This window comes from Equus asinus, chromosome 7 (assembly GCF_041296235.1).
Source record: "Equus asinus isolate D_3611 breed Donkey chromosome 7, EquAss-T2T_v2, whole genome shotgun sequence".
Taxonomy (NCBI): domain Eukaryota; kingdom Metazoa; phylum Chordata; class Mammalia; order Perissodactyla; family Equidae; genus Equus; species Equus asinus.
The window spans coordinates 48156780-48174176 of NC_091796.1; the positions used below are offsets into that span (position 1 = coordinate 48156780).

General features: G+C 38.5%; 1 protein-coding gene and 2 long non-coding RNA genes across 6 annotated transcripts in view; all 3 read left to right on the forward strand.

Annotated features, from left to right (window-relative positions):
• The first annotated feature begins 275 nt into the window (after window positions 1–275).
• Window positions 276–8280, forward strand: LOC139045670 (uncharacterized). Its single transcript, XR_011504501.1, has 3 exons — window positions 276–415; window positions 5526–5578; window positions 8155–8280. It is a non-coding gene; the product is annotated as an uncharacterized lncRNA (long non-coding RNA).
• Window positions 8281–9681: 1401 nt separating this feature from the next.
• Window positions 9682–12945, forward strand: LOC139045669 (uncharacterized). Its single transcript, XR_011504500.1, has 3 exons — window positions 9682–9789; window positions 10429–10629; window positions 12675–12945. It is a non-coding gene; the product is annotated as an uncharacterized lncRNA (long non-coding RNA).
• Window positions 12946–16401: 3456 nt separating this feature from the next.
• The window catches only part of LOC106822896 (oxysterol-binding protein-related protein 1), a 106935-nt gene continuing 105939 nt past the window's right edge, over window positions 16402–17397 (forward strand). The window contains exon 1 of one of the 4 annotated variants that reach the window (XM_014828256.3): window positions 16402–16949. The gene's annotated coding sequence lies outside the window, so the exon portion shown is untranslated. The remainder of the gene's footprint in view (window positions 16950–17397) is intronic. The other 3 variants (XM_014828255.3, XM_070513301.1, XM_070513303.1) reach the window with 3 other exon arrangements.

The window sequence follows — 17397 nt, forward strand, 5'->3', positions numbered from 1 at the left end:
GTACAGAATAATCTTGCACCATGTGTTTACTAAAGGAGGCTGGTAGATATACATCCTGCTCCAAACTGTCTACATAGTTTGCCAGTGACTTTTCAGGATGAAAAACTAAAATGTTGGTGGACAGAATCCAGATCTTGTGGTTGAAATTGTTAGTTGTCTTACATTTTAGTACAAAATTGTATGAATTTTGAAACTCTGCTCCTTTCCTTCTTATTTCAGCTTCTACCATACTAGTTCAGCTCTCTGTCCTCTCAAATCCAGTTTACCGCAGCAGCCTTCCCTGTAGTCTTCCTGCCTTCTGGGACCCCACTGCATTCTGTCCTTAGAGGGAATTGCATCAGAAGACTTTCAGGAACTCTTCCAACTCAAATTCTGTGAAATACTGCATTATTGCTGCCAGATTAATTTTAGAAAGGTACTTTTTTGAGCATAAATTTTTTTTTCCTTTTGGAAAAAAAATCTTATGGGTTCTTGAAACTATAGAATAAAATGCAAACTCTTTATCCTGGCATTTAAGGACTTTCTTAACCCTCTCACCACCTGATTTTTCAGCTTTATTTACAATTATTCTCTTCCATGATCCCTGTAAACACTTTTGACCAAACACTGTGTCGTTGGTCCAAAATGTCCTGTGTTGAAATACTGATTTCGTTTTCGTGAGTGGACCTTAAACCTAATTTCTGTCTAAGTGAATGCCAAAATTTATTTATCTGGCATTGGTAGCACATCATTCAAGATTCAAAGAATACAGTGTTGAAATCTCTCCTATTTTTATCTTTACCAAAAGGCTGGTTGCAAAAACAGAATCACCCGAACTAATAAAACTTTTAGAAGATTTCCTGAAGATCATGTAGTCAATTTATTCTTCCATACAACCCTAAGTTCACCCTTAAGTAGTAACCAGTTTTTGACTAGTATAAATAATGTTGTATTGTGCATTTATATTTGGTCACATCACTTTATTACTGTAGGATTCTTAGAAGTGGGTTAGTGGGTGAAGTGTATTAACATTTTTGAGCCTATTGTTGCATATTGCTAAGTTATTTTCCGAAAAGATATATTATTTTACATGCCGACTTTAATGCCTACACTTTATTGCATATTACTAAATGTATATAGTGAATCCCTGATTAAAGAAATTAGAATGATTTCAGTTATCTGAAAGAAAAAATCTTAAAGGAAAAGCACATTTGTTCAACCCACTGAAAACTCTTTTCTCAAAATTGTAGGCTTTGGGCGAACACACTTCTAACCACCTTTTCTGTTGCCACCCTGGTCCAAGCCACCGTTGTCTCCCATAGGGACTATTAAAACAGCCTCCTAACTGGCCCTCAAATTCCATCCTTCCCCCTACAGTTCCTGCCCCAGGAATCCTTCTAAAACATCAGTGTATGATATCCTTTGCTCAAAACATCCGGTAGCTTTCAGGTGGTCTCACTTAGAATGAAAGGCAAAGTCCTTCCAATGACCCACGAACCCTTCCAGTCCCCTTTTACCTCTGTCCTCATCTCCTGGTTAGCTCTGCTTGCTTCTCTCCAGCCTTACCAGCCTTCTTGCTGTCCCTGAAGGAAGCCAGGCATATTCCTGCCTCAAGCCTGGCTGTGCTGGTCCCCTTGCCTGGAAGGCTTTTCTCTGGGGTACTCATTCACTTCCTTACCTCCCCGGGTCTTTACTCAAACTGAATCTTCTGACTTTCTCTTGCCACCTGCACTGGTTTGCTCCTCTTACATCCATTCTCAGCCCTGCTTGGTGCCTTGGGCCATCGATCACTACAGACTGCTTTACTAAGGCTTCCTTGCCCTCAGACTTCTGATTGGATTCGGCAGGTGGAAGGCCCTGTCGGGAGATTGGTGGTGGGGGTGGGAAGAGAAGTAGGTAAGGGGTTTTCTTTGCTCCTTCCAGCTGGGCTGTGGTCTAACAGTGCTGCTGGGTTCCTCCACTTGGCCCATGGCCCCATTCTATGACTCCAGCTTCTGCCAGGCTTAGTGACACTGCCCCCTCCCCATGCCCCTCTGTTCCAGGGTGGTAACTTTCCTGCATGCCAGTCTCTGTTAGTTCAACTCACCTTCCTCCCTTTTGTTCATAATCTCTTTTTTAAATTCTTTTCAGGTACCCTTTATGTTTGCTAACTCTTCTTGCCAGGACCTTTACTGATACCTCATCCTGTCTAAACTTTCAACTCCATTAGCACTTGCTATCCCCCTACCTTGCTTTATTTTTCTCTTTGTCACATATAAAACTTCCTATATATGTATGTGTAGTTGATTGTGTGCCTCTTCTATTAGAATACAAACTCCATGAAGGAGTTTAATTAATTTAATTAATTTCAGGTGTACATCACTATATTTCAACTTCGGTATAAACTGCATTGTGTTCAGCACCAAAAGTCTAGTTTCTGTCCATCATCATGTACATGTGCCCCTTTACCCCTTTTGCCCTTCCCCTCTGGTAACCACCAATCTGTTCTCCATATCTGTCTGTTTATCTTCCACATATGAGTGTTGTCATCCAGTAATTGGTAGTTGTCTTTCTCCGTCCGACTTACTTCACTTAGCATAATACCCTCAAGGTCCATCCATGTTGTCGCAAATGACACAATTTTGTCTTTTATTATGGTTGGGTAGTATTCCATTGTACATATATGTGACATCTTGTTTATCTGTTCATCCATTGATGGGCACTTAGGTTGCTTGCAAGTCTTGGCTATTGTGAATATTGCTGCAGTGAACACAGGAGTGTATGTATCTTCTCAAATCAATGTTTTCATGTTCTTTGGATAAATACACAGAAGTTGAATAACTGGATCATACAGTATTTTTAGTTTTAATTTTTTGAGAAATCGCCATAGTGTTTTTCATAGTGGCTGCATCAGTTTACATTCCCACCAGCAGTGTATGAGGGTCTTTTTTCTCCACATCCTCTCTAACACTTGTTATTTCTTGAGACTGTTTTTAATCTAAAAACTCATTCAATATCTTTCTTCAATCCAGAAAAGTTGTTAGCCACTATCTCTTCAAATTTTGCTTCTGCGTTTTTTCTGTTCTTTTCTGCCAGAACTCCTCATAGACATGTGTTGAACCTTTTATTTTCTCTCCCACCTCTTAGTTTCTCATTCCATTTCTATTTTTCTGTGTTACATTCTGAGTAATTTCTCATATCTGTGTTCTAGTTGTAGTTTCTTTCTCAAGTAGATCTATTTTTCTTTTTAATCCTTTGACTTTCTAATTCTAGTGACTATATTTTTAATTCTAGAAATCTAGGTAGTGATTTTTAAAGTTTTTATTTTTCCCATAGAGATATGTTCTTTTATAATATATATATTTCTAATTTTACTTGTAATATTTTAAGCATATAAATTTAAAGCCTTTTTCAGAATGTTCTTAGATCTGAAGTTGTAGTGGAGCTAATTCTTTTGTTTTGTCTGCTAAACGTCCCTTGGGATGGACTGTTTTCCTCACAGTGAATTATAACTTTTTATTGAGAGCTCCTCTTAAGTGGGACTTGTTTTTCCTACCTCCTGGATCATGGACGTGTGCCTACACAGGAGTTGTGTGTCTTTTTCTGGTGAGGCTGTAAAGGTTTTCCTGGTTCTGGTCTAAGTGTTTTAAATTGGATTTAGTACTGTGGCACAGGCTAAGAGTTTCTCTCTCTCATGATTCCCACCCAGAGCAATAGGCAGAAAATGCCCTTCTTCACTGCTTCCCTGAGCCCAACAGCAGTTTCTCCATTTCTGCTTTCACTGGGAGTCTAGCCCTTCACAAGCCCTTGCCTCTTTGCTTTGTGAGACGGGAAGTCATGTCTCCACCCCTTATGTGGGTGTGAAAGCTCAGCTTTCAATCCCCTGGGTTTATGTTCCAGCTGACATCCACCTCTATCGTTGGCCTTCCTCACCAAGGCTTCACTGGCATATGAGTGTTGTATCAGCCTTGACTTTTGTTTTGGTTTCCAGCATATCTGGGATTTTTTTCCCCAAACTCTGGTATATATTATTTTATTCATCATCTTTATGGGTTGGGGTTGGAGGGAGTGTTCCCCATCAACTTAGTCTGCCAGATACCGCAAGTGTCCCGTGCTCTTTCTAATATAAAACATATCAGTAATCCACAAATTGTATTATGTAGAATAATAGCAAACATATAGCCTCTTTTGGTGCAGTGTTCTATGTACTTTACATGTATTTATTTATTTATTCCTCATAACTCCCGTATGCAGTACATGTAACTAATATGTCCATTTTACAGAGAAGCTAACTGAGGCAAGAGTTAACTTGTGTAAGGTCACACAGCTAGTAAAAAACCTAAGACAGGGTTTGATCCTAGGCAGCCTGGCTCCAGTGTCTGCGCTTAACCAATAAAGTTTCTGGAATAAATCAAGAATTCTATATTTACCCCTAAACATTTGATCTATGAACTAGAAAAGTTTACAGATTTATACTTAGATCTACAGTGAAAGGTGGAATTTGTTGAGGATAATCACATTAGCTTGGCCGTGGTGGTTGAGGTGTTGTTCAAGTCCTTATAGCCTTCTATTCAGAAGTTCAGGGGTAGAGTGGGACTGATGTAGAGCAGAAGTTTCCAACTCACAACAAAGAAATCCTCTTTATTTTTTCTGTCAGTTTTTTTCCTTCTCTTTTCTTGTCTGATTTTCTTTGTGGTGTTCTTCATCTCAAAGAACACGTCATTGACTCACACAATTTCCCAAGCCTAAACTTTGTAGTCATCTTAACTTCTCTTTCTATCATACTTATTCTCTCTCATGTATCTCTCTACGTTGTCCCCTTTTCTATATCCCCCTACTAATACGCTTAAGTAGGCCACGGCCGTCTTTCCTGTAGATTACAGCAACAACTTCTTGTCTGGCCATGCTGCCTCCAGTTTTATATTCCATTTCCCTCCATTGAATGTTCTGCGTGTAGTTAGAGAGATGCCTCTAAACACAAATTGGATCCTGTCACATCTTTAACTGTAAGGCGTCAGTGGCTTAGGGTGTAATCCAAACTCTAACTTGACCGACCTTGACTTGTGTCTCCTCACTTCAGCAGTCTCCTTTCTTGGCTCTTCCTTCCCTTTAATCTATGTTCAGCAGCACTTAACTTTTCTCATGCTTTAGGTTGTTAGCATGTGTTGTGCCTATGGTTTGAAACATTAACTTTTCCTCATCTTTTAAACATCGTTTCCAGAAATTTCTCTTTGACCTCTCTAAAACTAGCTTAAGTGTTCTTAATATGTGTTTCCAAATCACCCTGCACTTTTTCTGTAGTAGCACTAATCACCTTTAGTGGAACTCTATTTGCAGTCCTCTTTGTGGGCAGGCCCAGTCTCCTCAGTTCTTAGAAAGGACAGGAAGAGCAGGTAAAGGTATAGGCCACAGCATTCACTGCTGCCCAGGCCTCTTATACAGGGTACTGGAGAGGGAGCTTCTATCCTCGGTCCAGTCTTTCAGGCAGCAAGCTTAAGAAATCAAATAGATGAGACAACATGGTTATGAAACTAAGTGATTTTTTACTCCTTGTACTTCGCTCACAGTCTGAGGGGGAAGACAGCAAGCATCATGCCCTAAAGCTCTCAAGCATGCGCATGTAAGTTAATACATCATCAAATTTTCTGTCTCTTCACTTTATTCATTGTGGCACAGACCCTACAGCATTCCTCTCCTGACTTTCCTACAGGTAGAGCTCTCTAGGTCACGTGTGGCTCAACCTTAATTCATATTTACTTCATTGACTCGTTTGTCTGGTAGAGTTGTTACCATAAGGTGAAGAGCCCATTGCCAGGACTGTACAAGTACAGTCTGGAGTGATGCAAATCCACTCATGGCCTTTGATGGAGATTTTACTCTGTTTCATTAAAATTGATGTCCCTTATTGCCTCCTGATTACTGCCATAGTCAGATGCATCGCTTTTTTTTTTTTTTTTTTTTACCACAAAAGAGAATTCTTTATCTCATTTCGGTATTTTCTTTATTTCCTATGATCTTTAGCTTTGTCACTAGATAATTTTTGGACTATTTCTTCTCTCTCCTGTTTGAGTTTACTTAAAAAAATTTTTTTAAGGTAGCACCATTACCAGAAGGACAAGGGTAAAGGAATGAAATGCCCTTCATCCAGTTTTTTCTTTTAAATATCTTGTCCTCAATGATAGAAATATTTTAGTAGTTAAATGTTGAAGAACAGGCAAAATATTTTTTCTTGTGCCTCAAGTTAAAAGGAAAATGTAGTAAAAATTATCTATTTCTCTATCTGCACCAATTAGCCATCTTGTAGTGATAAAAATGAAACTGTCTTATATTTTAACTAAAGTACAATAACTTTTTTGATGTAAAATAAAATAATCCGAAATCTTTTGGATTTTCTGTGCAAGCCGTGGGAATAGAATATTAGTTTCCCATTTTTTAAATAAATATTTCTTTTCTTTGTACAAAGCTCAGTGCAGGGTATTTGAGGAGTTAGAGGTTTAGAGTTTACAGGGTAACAGAGGTGGAATATGTATACAAGCCCTGTGTTTTCTATTACGAGTGGATGTGGCTGCTTTTCGAGTCAAGTAGAAAGGTCATGTCCCTCAGTGATCTTTAAGGAAAGCTTCATGAGGAGGGTGGCATTTGAACTTGGCCTTGGAAAAGAAAATGTTAATCAAAGTGGGGAAACTTCTGAATATGAATAATTATTATTTCCAATATTCAGGAAAGAGGGAACATTTCAAACAAAGGTTTGGAGGCAGTAAGGGAGAGGAATATTTCTAGGAAAACAAATATTTCCAGGAAAACAATGTGGCTGAAACTGATTCAGTTTATGGAGTATCTTAAATGTTAGGCTAAGGAGTGTAGACTTTTTCTATATTAGAAGAACATTGGAGGCCATCTGTATTAGAGTTTAGTTTGTTAACATAACAACAAACAAGTATTTCTCCAATAGTTTTAAAACTTACCTAATTAAAATTTGTACAGTATAATCATGAAAATGAGAGTGTGAGCTTTTTATACCTGTCTCTAAAGTTAAGCTTTTCACATATGATCTTCTAGCATCTTTCCTCAGGTCAAAAATGTTTTTAATACAAAAGATAACTTTTTTTCCTCAAAATTAACACTGTCCAATTATAGTAGGCCAAATATGGTAATATACTGGCCTTTTTGAATTTATTCATTACAGCTTTGTCTCTAAGTATTAATTGGCTAAAACATATTTGCAGTGATTCTCAGTTGGCAACTTTCCTAGATGCTTAGCAGTTCTTTCTTTTTATATGACCGTATTAGAACTTCTTTATATAAGAAGCATGCCACTGTGAACCGACGGGTCCTTGATGCTCTGCACTGCACTAGTGTCCATGCCGAAGTCCATCAGTGCTTACATTGACCACTGTGCAAGTTAGTGCTAACTTTAAAATCCTGTGGAATACTAGATTGTCAGAGAAATTAGGGAACTTTTGAAACTGTTTTGGACAAAAGAATCTGACCCTCTCTTAATAATGGATTCTTATAAAAACTTGTCTTCATATGTATTTCTTGGAATATCTTTTGAAAGCTTGCAGAATCAGTTTTATTTAAAAACTTATAAGTGTTCCTAAAAATTTATTTCAACATTTGTTTGTTTTATGCTAATCAACAAGTATCTAAAGTGTGAAATATCTAAAACATAGACAAAACTGGAGATGATTAAGCATATGATGGTATTTAATAAAAGAAATGCATCCATGAATGACTATGCTTCCATCTTCCTATGATTTTTGCCATGAAAGTGGAAAATTACTAGATTACCCAGAAAATTTATGGAAGGCAGAGGCTGTGTGTTTTTTCTTGTACATCTCCTCACAGGACTTGGTGCACTGCTCTGTGTGAGACATCTGCTGAGGTACTATTTAAGTCTTATGGCATCTAGCATATGGTACTCTCTTTTGCTATTTTGCAACTAAGTAGAGAATAAATCTTCACAGTGTGTATCGAAGATGAAAAATAAAGTATGTAAAGTCAAATTTATTTTAGAATATAATGGTTTTCAATTGTTTGGGTGTTATTAAGAATAGCTAACACTAGGAAACTATCCCATAAGATGAAAAATAAGGTAAAATATCTTTTGTCCTTTATATCCAGATATTAATTTAAAGTTGTTCATACCTTCATTCATTCTGACCTTTTCCTTTTTTTACCCCTTTTGCCGTATAGGTTTTTGAGTAAGAATTTTTCCAAGAAAAGGACTTTGCTAAAATAAATCACATTCATATGGACAACTTGGAAATTTTTTTAAAAAAAGAATAAAGCAGAGTAATATTCACAATTTTATCACCTATAAATAATGACTGTAGATAATTTCTTATGTGTTCTTGGTAGATTTTATTTTCCTTTCCATTTCCCATTTGAAAATTTTTTCTTGTTGATGGGATCCACCTTTTTATGGCCTAATAATTGCAAATTGCTGGCATTTGGATATATTTGATTGCTTTTGTTTATTGACCTTGTTTACCATGTTTTAAGAACAGTGTTTTAAGTAAATCAAGATTATTTGAAATATAAATGATGCTACAGATTTAATTTTCTTCTTTTAAGTTACTTTTTGATGATCAGCTTTCTTAATGTTATGATTTTTATTTCATGGAAGGGACAAATGTAAAGGATCTTAATATATAATTAACATAAAGTCCAAAACTATTTCAACTAAGCACCTTTCTCTTGTATTAATCTGTACAGTATATGACATTTTACTTGTTTTTTAAGTGATGTGTCTGTATTTTGCAGCTTTCTCTTGGCCATGTTCTGAAGTCTTTTGTTTTAGGTTGTTCTTTTTTTTTTTGTAATTAGTAAGTGGATTAAGATTTTCTTTAGAAAACTGGGGAAGATAGTGATACTACCATTTCTTTGTTCCCAACTGAAACATACTCTAAAAGATACTGAACCACCACAGGGACATATTTCTGAGATTGGAAAAACCTATTAATGCAAAACATATATCCAAGTAAGAACTAGAGGAAGTTGAGTTAATGCTGCCTTCAGATATGTTAGCCATCATGTGAATTACAGAATTATTTTTGTCTCTTTTTAGCACTTTGCTTTTGAGTAAAATTACTTATCTAGTATAGAAGATCATAAAAATGTTAATGTTTTATATCTAGCACTATCAGTTCTTGTCAGCAGCTTTTCTTAAACATTATTATTATTATTATTATTTTTTTTATAATTTTACTTTTTTTTTTTTTTAAGATTTTATTTTTTCCTTTTTCTCCCCAAAGCCCCCCGGTACATAGTTGTATATTCTTTGTTGTGGGTCCTTCTAGTTGTGGCATGTGGGACGCTGCCTCAGCGTGGTTTGATGAGCAGTGTCATGTCTGCGCCCAGGATTCGAACCAACGAAACACTGGGCCGCCTGCAGCGGAGCGCGCGAACTTAACCGCTCGGCCATGGGGCCAGCCCCTTAAACATTATTATTTATTTCTGTAAACTAATTTTTTTAGTCCTGGTGCTTTTACTTGTACAATGTAGGCCTTTCTAGGACAAGGCTTTGTCCTTTCTTTTTCTGTACCAATCTGTGTGCTCTGAATACAGTAGGTGCTTAATAATGATTCACAAGGAACATATTTTATGCTTTGTTTAAGGCAGCTGGAAGGAAACATGAAGTTAGTAGATATAAAACTATGTTTGTGGTCTTAGTTTACTTGAAGGTTCCTTAAAATCCCACTCATTTATTTTTTTATTTATAGAAATGCTTTCATTATTTCTTCAGAAAGTTGAAGTTGCCTCTGAAACTTCTAGAGAAGCTTGGTAGCTTTGAGTGATTGCCTTAATCTCTTCACTAAACAAAAAGGGGTAGGTAGTTCAGAATTGAATTTTTTAATAGTTGTTTGGGTGTCACACACTTGATTATCAGATAAGTCATTGCTTTCAAGTTGCCCAAAGGTAGAAGAAAATAGTTTCTTAACAAAGGAAACGAAAGCTTCATTTGTCACCAATATTTAGAACTTATTTATCCTTGATTAGGCAGGATGATTCTGAAATAACTTCTGTTCAGTCATCTAGTTTATTTATATAGCCATATTTAAAAAATATGTTTTAGAGTTGTTCTACTCAGGGTTGTTGTGACATCAGTAAGAGGGTTGTGAAAATATTCTAGAAACTGAAGGTCTTTATATGAAAAATATGTAATACTTGTATTTGGAAAATAAAGTCCTATCATACTTACTATGTGAACCCAGCTCAATGGATTAAATATTTGTGCTCTTTTCCCCTTGCTCTCTCCCATTCAAAAATTTGCCATTTGCTTTTCCAAATATGAGTATGAGTGGTATGCTTATTCATTAGGAATTCTTTTTCTAAGGACTGAAAAGTTATAAAGATGTGTTTTGGCTGCCTGAGCTAGGATTTCTCTTTTTTTATGGATTTTTTCCCCGTTTTTGTGATTTTTTTTTTTTTTTAAAGATTTTATTTTTTTCCTTTTTCTCCCCAAAGCCCCCAGGTACATAGTTGCATATTCTTAGTTGTGGGTCCTTCTAGTTGTGGCATGTGGGACGCTGCCTCAGCGTGGTTTGATGAGCAGTGCCATGTCCGCGCCCAGGATTCGAACTGACGAAACACTGGGCCGCCTGCAGCGGAGCGCGCGAACTTAACCACTCGGCCACGGGGCCAGCCCCCCGTTTTTGTGATTTTAATGTAAGCCAAGTAGCTTTCTATATATATGTTTAATCTTCAATTTTTTAGGTTAAGACACCACGTTTATCATTCTTGTTATAATTTATTTGTACCTCTTGGTTAGAGATTAGGTTTTGGTAAAACCAGATAGATGAAAATGGTTTCATATATGTTTATCTGATAGGTAAAGATCTAAAATTGTATTTTCCCATGATTAGAATGGAATCCTTGTGAATTCATACAAAATTTTTTAAATGCTATATTTGTTATGTAAACCACAAATTCCATATATTATTCTATTTGGAGAATAATAAAAAATATGTAAATAGTAATCTGAATTCATTTAAAACAAACTTACAGAAAGCCTTTTAACAGAATTCTAACTGTCACAGAAAAACAGTTGTTCATTAAACATTTTAAATGATTGATTCTTCTAATGCTGTTTGAAAATATTTCTTCTCAGCATTTCTGTTTTTGGTGGTCTGCAGATTTCATAGTCTAGCTTATTTAAATGAGGAATGATTTAGTGATCTAAAAATATCTAAATAGGATGATAGCATTGCAGAACATTTTTGAAGTGAACAAATTATGATGTCATGGGATTTGTGTAGTATTTAGTACCCTGTAAAATTAAATTTCATTCACATCTTTTATGTGGTACCTGATGGATGTATTAATAGCTTTTTTGTTTTAGCGATGTATAGTTTTAAGGCGAACACGAGAGTAGAAGTAATTTAATTTCTAGAGAATCCAACTATGCTAGTTTTTAAACTATTTGCTTAAAAAATAGCCTAGGTAATCATCTCTCTGTGAAAATCTTGATGTGCAAGAGTGTTAGCATGAAGTTTTGACTACGTAACCTCTTTTAGCCTTTTAAAGTTGTCATGAGGATTAAACAAGACAATGTAGGCAAAATATTTAGCATGGCTCCTGACAAATAGTAAGCCCTGAGGAAAAGTAAACAGTTATTCTTGTAGAATGCTCTCCAATTTACACTTGTGACCTCTTTTCTGTGATGGTATCTTGGAGCTTTTGTGTTTTTGACATTGGATTTATCTCATTTTGGGAGAGGTGTTGTTATCTAAAGAAAATTTCTTTGTGTGGAATGATTGTGTTGTTCCATCCTTATGACTTATTATTTAAGTGATGATGGGCTATTTAAGTTCTCTGAATCCTGATATCTTCATCTCTCAAATAAGGGAGACCATATAGAACATCGTTAGGAGCACTAGTCTGAAAGTCTAGTGGGCCTCTTAAATGGCAGTCTTTTCCTTAACCAATTGTGGGACCTTCGGCAGGTTTCAAGTAACATGAAAATATATAAACACCTCAGTGTTGGGTATGGGGATTAAATGTATACAGTTGAATAATATGTATATAGTGCATATTAGCATATTACCTGGCACACAGTATTTGTTTAGTAAATGGCACTTATTGCTTCAAAGTTTTAGAGTGTCTTTAAGATTCCTTTTCAGTAATTCTGTGAAATATCAACTCTGTGAGGCTCTCAGTAGAATCCATGGATTTCCTTCTGAGAAATGTGATTATAGACAATGAAGGCCTAAAAATATTTAAAAGATAAATGGCATCATTGAAGCTAGTCTTTCAAATGGCTAAGAATTACAGCATAGGAATTTAATAGCTTAATTGAGGTCAGAGCAGAATAATTACATACTATAATGCCTTATTTATCTGCCATCATAAATTATATTTCTATTATCTGGAAATTTCATCAAAAGAGCAATCATAAGCTTTGAACTCACATAGACCTAGGTCTGATTCCTGTCTCTGCTATTTAATCTCTGTTCGCCTCAGTTTTAAAATACAGTCTCCTTTTTAAAGTAGTGACCAACCGAAAAAGAGTGTTTTGAAGAGTAAATGAGACCGTATGGGCACAACACCTTGTATGGTACCTGGCACAAATAAGGACCCACTAAATGAAAGTGACCCCAGCTCCCACGGCAGCAAAACTGGTTTTATTCTAATCTGTTTTGATGACAGTTATTCTAAATATTACAAATTTACTTCTTAAGCTAAAATTTTAAACTTAATTTTATCTTTTCTAGGTGCCTCAGGATTGTCCTTTTGTGTGTTCATAATTACTCAATGCCTTAATACAGAGATGCCTTCGGGGGATAATGTTCATAGGACTCTGCATTTTTTGACTAAATGGCCCAGCCCTGCTAGTGCTTTTTGAATTCTTTTTTGCTTCTTTTGGGTTTTAAAAAATTCTCCCTCTTAATTTTTAGATCAACTGTGTGCCTAGCAGTGGGATACTGATCCTTTCTGATTTACTCTTCCTAATCTCCTGTGTATTAAAAAGAAAACCAGATAACCAAACTTGGTGAAATTATGTCCACAGTAAGAATAAGCTGGCTCTGTGTGAGAAACTTAGGGGTTTACAGTGAGCACAGGCCTTAGTGCCTGGATTTGGGACCTTCTGTTTCTGTGGTGTTTGGGTGTTCTTTGCTTATTTGGGGATGCTCTGATATGACCCAGATATTTTTTTTTTTTAAAGATTGGCACCTGGGGTAACAACTGTTGCCAATCTTTTTTTTTCTGCTTTTTCTCTCCAAATCCCCCCAGTACATAGTTGTATATTTTAGTTGTGGGTCTTTCTAGTTGTGGCATGTGGGATGCCGCCTCAACATGGCCTAACATGCAGTGCCATGTCCACGCCCAGGATCCGAACCGGCAAAACCCTGGGCTGCTGAAGCGGAGCGCGCGAACTTAACCACTCGGCCATGGGGCCGACCCAGACCCAGATATTTAAGGTTTCCATATGACCTCTACATAAATGAGGCATCATGTAGGCATATTTTACTTGTAAATAACACTACTTATGTTGAAAAAAACTGCAGTATATAAAGTAAGCTGCAACATTTGTGATTGACCTACTAAAGGGAAATTTACTAGATGTTTTTAGGGTGCTGTACTTTGGGAATATAGAATGGGAATGTTGTGATTTTTCTTTAACGTTGTTTGGGAGTTCCATTCAAAGGACTAGAAACTGGTTTCATGAATTATTTTTTCTGTAGTTTTCCTCACCAGAGGGTGGTATCAGAAGTGGTTAAAGTGTCACACAGAAGCCATCATTGGTGCCCTTCTTGTTCTCTGTATTATTGAGGTCCCCTTGATATTAGTCAAACCAGTTTTTCCAAGGTAGGAACTTGCCTATTTAAGATAAGTGTAAGCTCATTTACAAAATATTTTATGCTTCCATGTTAAATCTTCTGACTGCTAAAGAGCTATAATCCAAATGGATGATTGGGACGATAGTGATGCTTAAGTTTATGGTATAATGGAAAGATTCAAACTTGTAACTGGAACCAACCAAAGGGTACTGCTATTCTGGACCAGATGCTGATGTCTTTGGAGACAAATCATACCCTCATGTGGGATTGTAACTCTATAAAGTCATGGTCTCTAATATTTATTTAGCTTCCTGTGCTGTTCAGAGTCCTTTAATCATTTCGTGTCCCTAATCTCTTTCATTTCCTAATGTTTCTATCATTCAGGCCTTCACCTGTCTTTAACTCGTTCACCTCTACAGTTTCCTTATCTCCTACTGTGAGCAAAATTCTTGGTTAAACACTAGGCAGTCGTTGTATATGTTATCAACTCCCTACCACTCCCTCACCCCAATTGTTACCTTTATTCTTTCATTTTGTTGGAGGCATCTCTCTCCTTCTATCCTGCGTCAATAACAGCTCCTCTCTTCTTTTGAATTCTCTACTCCTTTATAGCTTCTATCTCCCTATATCCCTTTCTAATTCCATTTTTAAAAATGTGATACTTTCTGTTTCTACATCTTTATTCCTCAGCTAGTCCACTGAAACCATTCTTGTGAATACATATTTCCTTATTGCTAAATCAGAGGTCATCTTTAAATGAAGTTGCTTGCCCTTTGAAGGATCTGGCATTTGACTACATCTTGCCTTTTGGAATTCTTCTCTGTGATTTCCATGGTGCCTACCTCTTCTGACTTCTCTTTCCTTTATAGCAGCTCCTTCTCAGTCTTCTTGTAAAGATCTTTTCTTTGCCTGTGCCTTGAATGTTAGTATTCCCTAGGTTTCTCTCGGTGGCCTTCTCACTCAGCATTCTCCCTGGATGATCTCATCTACTCTTTGAACCAGAAATCCATGATGATTCAGATATCTGCACCTTAGATCTCTCCTTAGCTATGAACCAGTATATCCAGCTGCCTTTTGAACATTTACATATGGTTATATCAGAGGCATTTGAAAACCAATGTGTCTAAAACTGAGTTATCAATTCAACTCAAAGATAGAACTACCACCTATTCAGTAACTCAAGCCAGAAACGTGGGAGCTGCCTTTAGTTCATCCTTCTTCCTGATCCCCACTCTTAATCAAGTCCTGTCCTTTTTACTTCGGATGTTGCAGTTGTCTATCTCCCCTTACTTCCTCTGTCCCCACCCAATACACAAATTCCCCATTGACACTCTATCAGTTAAAGATCTCAGGATTTCTCAATTGAATGACTGCCACTGTTTCCTAATCCCAGGTTCCACCCTTCAAAACTGTGTTAGATGTCCCTCCTGTTCCATGAGTTAGTTCCTTGCTATTGTAGCGCTTATCACATTGTATCATTATATATTTACTTGTCTGATTATATTATTTACCAAACTGGAGCCCCTTAAGTAAGCAACTGTATCTTAGTTATTTTTGTAGCATCTGTGTCTAGCATAGCACTTGGCATGTAGTAGACAGTTAATATTTGAATGAATGATGAATGTACAAAGGAAAGAATACAAGCTTCAGGGTCAGACCAGTCAGGATCTAAACTCTGCTCAACCTTGAGCAAATTAATCTATGTTTGGGAATTCCATTTCTAAATCTGTGAATGAGAATACAAATGAGTTATTTTATGTGAAGTTCCTCAGTATAGTGCCTAGCACATTTTAGGTGCTCTGTAAATTGCCTTCTAAAACAAAGTAGACTTGTTCATTGTTTTGTTTTGCTGCCTAGTACTAGTTTTGTAAACTGAATTCATTCTCTAATATTCAGAGCCTGTGGAGAAAGATCCTGTAGCAAGGGCTCCCCCTTTTAGTGCCAAATGTGACTTTGAAATACAATATTTAATGATCAATTTAGAATGAAAAAGAAAGCAAACTGAACTTTCAAAGACACCTTGAAACCTCACTAACATTAATTCCAGTTTTTCCGAGTATGGCCTCATCATTTTTTACATATTTTACATCTTAGTGCAAATACAGCCACCACTGTTGGACTGGTGAACTTAAAAGTACCCTAGGATCTTGTCAAAGAAATATTCAATTTTGTCCAGTATTACTCTGTTTCTTACAGTCTCAGGACAGATTTATACACTTCAGAAAGGTTTAAAACTACTATTGTAACAAAAAGTTATTTTTTTTTCCCACTGGAGTCTCATAGTTAACCAGAAATTTCATTAGGCTGAACATCCCACTTAGGTGTAGTATGTATTTATGTGGTGGATTTTCTTGTCCTCTGAGCCTTTGTCTACCCTTGAAGCCTGGCTGGAATAAGAAACCACCTATTTCATATAAACAGGCTTCACATTAGCAGGATTAATATTGTTGTTTTCCTCATTGCTCCAAATGTAGCCCAGAAAGTGTATAAAAAATAAATATGTGAAGACTACCCCAATCTTTGTTTTGGTATCGGAAACATTAAGTCTTCAGTGTAAGCCTAAGTAAGTGTCAGTTATCTTCGAGGTGGAAGAGTCCAGAAGAGAGGCTTCCTCTGCGGGCTGGCCGTTTAAAAGTTGGCAGGGCAGCCTTCTCCCGGAGAGGGCTGAGCACGCAGCCCGCTCGAGGACCTCGCGGGGCCTCCGAAGAGCCCTTTCCTGACTTCCTTGCCCGAAAATCCCGGGCCGGGGGTCCGCTCGGAGAGGCCGTGCGCAGGCTCTCGCCGCCCCGGCGGGTCCCTACCTGAGCCTCAGCAGAGCGGGCGACGCGGGGGTGGGGGTGGGGGAGCGGGGAGGAGGGACTGGACGACGACAGCGGCAGCCGGAGCCGCCTGCGGCAGGCCATTCGCCGCGCCGCTCGCACTCCGCCCGGCCGGCCCTGGAGGCGGCTCTGCGGCCGAACGCCGGGGACGCCGCGCGGAGCTCCGGCAGCGCGGGCGCCGGCGACCAGGGCCGCAGCCCTGCTCGACCCCGCCGGAGCGGGGGCAGCCCGCGCGAAGGTGACTTGGGGAGACCTTGTGGTGCCGCCCTGGGTCGCGCCTCGGGCCGGCTGGAGAAGAGGCGGAGGGCCAGGCCGAGCTCATTCGTGCTGGAGCTCGCCGAGGAGCGCGGGTGGAGCGCGGCGGCGGCGATCCCGGGACCCGGCCCAGGTGGGTGGGGGTGCGCCCGCTTGGGGCTCTGCGGGTCAGCCTCGGGCGGCAGAGGACGCCGCGGAGCGACGGGGAGGGCGGCCAGACTCGGTCTAGGGATGTGAGCGGATCCAAGCAGAGTTCAACGGAGGGAGCGGAGCGGAGTGCAGCCGCGGGCGAGCGGGGAGGGGGCGAGAAACTGGGGGACTCTGCTCTGCCTGCCCGGCGCGGGGTCTTCCTGCCGCCTCTGTTTCATCGCTGGGTGAAAAGCCCGTGGACCGATTTTTCGGCTAAATTTTGGTAGTAGGTCAAGTGGGGCCGAGTGGGAGGAGTAAGGCGGTGAAAGACATTATTGTCCTAAATAACCTTCCAAGTTAGTGATTTTTTGCATGTCTCTGCCGTGGCTGACATTGAGATGAACTTACCATCCGCTGTTCAGAGGCCGCTAAAATTCCAAGAAAAGGAAGAG